The sequence below is a fragment of the Mytilus trossulus genome, chromosome 9 (genome assembly GCF_036588685.1).
Source record: "Mytilus trossulus isolate FHL-02 chromosome 9, PNRI_Mtr1.1.1.hap1, whole genome shotgun sequence".
NCBI classification, from domain to species: domain Eukaryota; kingdom Metazoa; phylum Mollusca; class Bivalvia; order Mytilida; family Mytilidae; genus Mytilus; species Mytilus trossulus.
Window position 1 is genome coordinate 35,684,361 of NC_086381.1, and position 5,727 is coordinate 35,690,087.

Sequence of the window (5,727 nt, forward strand, 5' to 3'; positions counted from 1 at the left end):
TATCTGATTGGACAATGTTACATTCACATACAGCACTTACATAGGAAAAGCTGGTTTTGTATTATTTTTATGTCGCGTTTGGTAACATTGAGTTTGACTTGTTTAAATACTTCGACTTTAAATTTGACAACTTTTATGGCTATAGTAGTTTCAGCTGAGGGCATAACCTGAACAGCTCATTTTGTGTGGGATTCTCATTTATATATATATATATATATATTGCAAAAGTGTAAGTAGATAAGTCTAGTTGTCTCAGACGACATGACATAATACCAACATGTAATTAAATACTTTGAATTTGACTTTAAAACTACCTTTACAAATGTAGTTGATACAACATGCTACAATAAATCTGTAAATAGACTTATAACAAAAGAAGGACAGTAAGAGTCACAAATCTAAAACAAACTGACAACGCCATGGCTAAAAATGAAAAAAAGACAAACAATATACACATGACACAACAAAGAAAACTAAAGAATAAACAACACAAACCCCACCTAAAACTAAGGGTGAGCTCAGGTGCTATCAAAGGGTAAGCAGCTCCTGTTCCACATGTGGCACCCGTCGTAACAAAATTATATGTACATCTTCAACAATAGTTTCTCTACATATTTTCATTTACTGCTGAATAAAAACATTTATCAGTCAACGTTTAACTGACTTGAACAAAGCATCGGGAACACAAATTGGATTTGGGACAGACAGTTTTTATTTAAGATCACGGTACTGCTGAATGTGCAAGTTTATACAATTAACAGCTGCGCCATGAGCGAATGAAACGCCTGTCAAGTTTTCAATGATTAAGTTCAATACCTTCTCAATGTTATACTCGAAATTATGAAAAAAACTTAAGAATGGGTATCTTAAAAGATATACATCAGTCACCAAAGATTAATGAAAACTCCTCAAAGCACTTTCAGGATATTTATTTTAATAAATATAACTGAATAACTAGTTAACGTTACATGCTAAAAAAAAATCACTCCTTATCCGTAAAATCTAAAAAAACTATACGTATGACAAGATGGTATCATATATTTTACATGCATACTTCTATCATCGGATTCTAGTGTAGATTGCCTTTGCTTTAAACTTCCATGGATACTCAACCCTCGAGATTGCAACTCATCATTTAGCTGTTTCTGTGTCATCAAATCTGGTGTTGGACAAGGTTTTTTTGTTGTTATCAATTTCTATAAAGTATACAGTCATATAGTTTAAACTGTTTGCATTTATATATATGTTTTGTCAAAACCCTGAAGAATAAAAAAAAAGCTGCGTCATGAGCGCATGATACGCCCAACGTCTTGTGTGGAAGTTTTATGCAATAATCGTAAATAGTTTCTGAGAAAGTTTTAAGCAATAACCATTTATTGTTTTTGAGACACGGCGGGACATGTGAACCCCCCCTTTTTTTTAATACAAAATACGCATTAACTCAAAAACGAAATTTTGAATCATCACCAAAAAGTCTAAAGATCTTTAGATTAATATAACAAAGAAAAGTGTAAAGTTTAAAGCCATAACCGTAATATGTTTTTAAGATACGGCGCGACATGTAAAAAACCCTTCCCCCATTGTTACAAAATACTCAATAACTCAAAAATGAAATTTTGAATCATCACCGAAAGTAAACAGATATTGAGATTAATATAACTAAGAAGTGTTTAAAGTGTTAAGTCATATTCAAGTATCGTTTTTGAAATACAGTGCGACATGTGAAAAAAAACATACCCCTGTTTTAGTTATAAAGTGCCGTAACTCAAAAAGTTTAAATCTTCTTTTCACCAAAGGGTAAACAGATCATTTGACCATCATAAGAAACAACTATTTTAGGTTTCATGAAATTTGAATATGTCGGTCTCAAGTTACGGTGCGACATGTTTACGCCGGACAGACGGACGGACACCGGACATTTTTATACCATATAACACGTCCCGTCAAAATGTTGACGGGCGTATAAAAACGAAACAATTGCCTCATTATCCAACTATTCGTCTATATATCTAGAAAACCAAATTATATTAACCTCTTTATAAAGATATGACAGTAGCTTGTGCTTTTTGAACTATTATGTCATCTTTCAAAGCTTCAAATTATTTTTTAGGGCTATCATACAAACAAAAATGGCAAAATCTTGTTTGTTGTGTTTACACAATAAACCTTATCATATTCAGGTTTTATAGTTAATTCTTTTTTTTCTAACTTTAAGTATTTTACTAGTTTGCACACTGAATATAGTCTTCTCAGTTACATTGTATAATGTATAATGTTGTCATGCCAATAAAATCATAAAATCTTCAGATCCTCATTGTGGATGAAACAAAATGATTGAAATATTATTTTGCTTAGAAACAAAATGCGATACACCTCTGTTTTTCTAGGTACACAATGTAATAACTATACGGTTGCTTTTACCTTTGGTAAGCCTAATATACTCAATAAGTCCTCCCCTATTTCTTCATTCTCCTTTTTTCTGTTCGCTTTCCCTACAGGCTGAAGGTTTTTTTCTAGGGAATTTTCACTGAAAAACTTTTTCTTATTTGCTGAAAGTAGATACACAATTAGTCGTGAAGAATCTTATGATTTAATTAACACGACGGGTGCCGTATACGGGTCAGGAAATGCTTACCCTTCCGGAGCACCTGATTTCACTCCCGTTTTTTGTTCGTGTAGTTCGTGTTGTTTTTTTAATTATTATATAAAACTGTTGATGTAAATGTCCTTTGATTTTGTGAGTCTTTGTATACTCCTTGGTTTTGATTGTTATTGTCTTGCAAATTAAAGACGTAAAACAAATGTGATTCTATATTTTCATATAGATACTTGGTATACGTAAGCAAAAAATTGTTACTGTATGGTCTTTGCAGTGTAATGAATATTTACAAGATATTAAAGGGTAAGGATTGTAAATTTCGAATTTTCTTTACAATTGATGAATTTGCATAATGATGTTCAAAAATATTTGTCCATTTGAAATAATGCGTACTTGAAAGTACCATGAACATATTTTTATTTTTTCCGAAACGTGTGGTTGAAAGTGACAAATATTGTAGTTTATTAGTCTGATTTTGTCTGTTTTTTGTGATATTGTTATAACAAGTACATGCAAGAAGATGGTGTAGGAGTGCCAATGAGACAACAGTCATTTCTATTTGACCTCATTTCCTTTTTAGTTATAAACAATTCTGTATACATACCCTACATGTATATGAAAGAAAAGTGAACATAGTAATGTGTTTGTCATAACTTATAAATATTTTTCTTTCGTTAATTTTGAGATTGCAACGATCCTTTTTCATAATTTCAGTACTGTGTTTAGATTCTATTAACACAATGATGTAAATTTCCAATACTATTAAACACACACAAATTAGCGTTGAACGAGTTTTATCCTCTTAAACTATACTGACTTCCTAAAATATAAAATGTTTTTTTAACGAGATCACATGTAAATAATTATCTTCGACTTTACTTACTTTTTGGCAATTTCACTCTACCTCCTGGTTGAATGATTGGAATGGGTATCATAGCATGTTCTAATATGTTGATATATATCAGACACGATTTTAAGTCTCCTTGGTAACAAAATCCTACTCCCATCGTTACATACAGTTCTGTACTAGACTTTTCAAGTTTGTATCTGCAAAATTATATATATCAATATTGGTTATCATGTTATTCATTGATTGTAGAGGAAAATCATTTACCACATAATTAGTCACTACTAGAAGTAAATGATTTTTATAACCTCTTTCAAACCTAGATTTTTATATTTCCAAAGTCATATGAAAAATAACTTAAAAGAGATAAGCATGTCATAGCACGAGGAAGGACATATAACAAAAAGTTTGATTTAAAAGAAACGCTTTAAAGAAACCGACAGCTGATTTCCGTGAAACACTTGTACAAACAGTACTAACAGTTGTTCAGCACAACATTGGTATCTAGACCAGGCAAACATTTAAGAAATACAAAATAAATCCCTATCAATTCTTACAGAAAAGCTTTATCATAACGAAAGCTCTAAAATCTGCTGCATTTCCATAGTGTTTTATAGGTAGTATGTGTTGACACAACTCTTTTTCTCCAAAATTTCACAAAATCCCTTCATATCATCCTAAATGGAGATAAAAAATCAAATATTGATTTTCCGATGCTATACATTCTCATTAGCTATCAGACTTATAACTTGTAATATAGGACACCAGATGAAAGAAGAAATCAAGAGAATCTTTGTCAGTTGTTTATTACTTCTGTTATAAGCAGATACTAGCACAACTATAACTGTATACATAATATACAACTGTCCTTTGTTGCATGCCATATGTGGCTCTGTTGAGGACTACAGATTTAACGCATGCTTTACATGAAAATTACCTCTCAGTACAACATAACACTTTTTATCTCACAATGCTTTACCTGACAATGATTTCAACACCACCAAACACTGGAATCTTTATTCCTGTAGGTCTTTCCCTTTCTACACCTGAAATATAATATTTAATCCTTGCTAAAATTGTAAAATAACGAGATGATGACAATTAAAAAAACTAATACATTTTGTACTCATTTACATGTAGAAGAGGAGCTAAAGATACCAGAGGGACATTCAAACTCAAAGATAAATTAGTCATAAATTTAAAGTAATATTTTAAAGTCAGACTTCGAAGTTTTATTAGTGTATTTGGTTAAAATATTTCACCAATGTATATAAACATTTTTTTTAATTATAATTTACTAGTTAACCATTTTGAAATATTTTGATACAAAATTTAAATCTTTTTGCAATTAGACATGATGAAACTTATCCTCATCCCCTTATTAGTTTTATCAACATTATAATTTTTTTAAATAATGGACTTTTCTCATGACTTCGGATAAACAAACATAAATTTTGTTATTTTTTTTTTTTTTTTTTAACTTTTCGACCAAATATTCGTAAATGAGAATAAGTGCAAATGAAAGAACACATCGTAAACATTAAAATCAAGAAAATTTATTCAGAGGACACATGCTCAGCTGGCACTGAACCGTGCCAAATAATTCAAAATTTAAAATTATAATGTGAGCAGAACTTTAAAGATGTCGTGTTTTAAACTTAAATAATCCACTTTAATCAATTACTTGTATTCTCATACATTATTTTGTTTAGCAAAAAGGAAATTTTGGGTAAAACCCATGATTCGGCATATCATTCTAAAAGTTCACGTTGTAATTTACAAGTGTTCTGGGTTTCAAGTATAAATGTTTATCCTGTCATGGCACACTTAATCACCCAGAAACGTTAAACCTGATAAACGACAGAATGAACGATTGACAAATAGAATGAGAAGTATCGACCAAAAATCATTATTACAACTGCTAAAAGAGGCGTTAAAATTTTATTCAGGTTAAGAGCAATAATATACACATCCGTCTTAACTTCAACTGCATGTATTATTAAACTGTCAGTTTGCATAATTGATTATGATAATCACTTGTACATTTGCACCAGACTGTCAGAGTGAATATAATCAGGGGTGTGAACTAAAAGAGGTTGGTTCGGTGACTCTTGTGATAACTTACCATCCATGGTTGATCCTGATGATAACTTGACAGTCCATTTATTATTATTAACACCATACAAAAATTTCATTTCTTTAGGATCAAATCTTGCAAAAACAAAGATCGAAGATTGGAAAAGTGCTAGTTTATTATGCATACAACACTCCACTCCCAAGC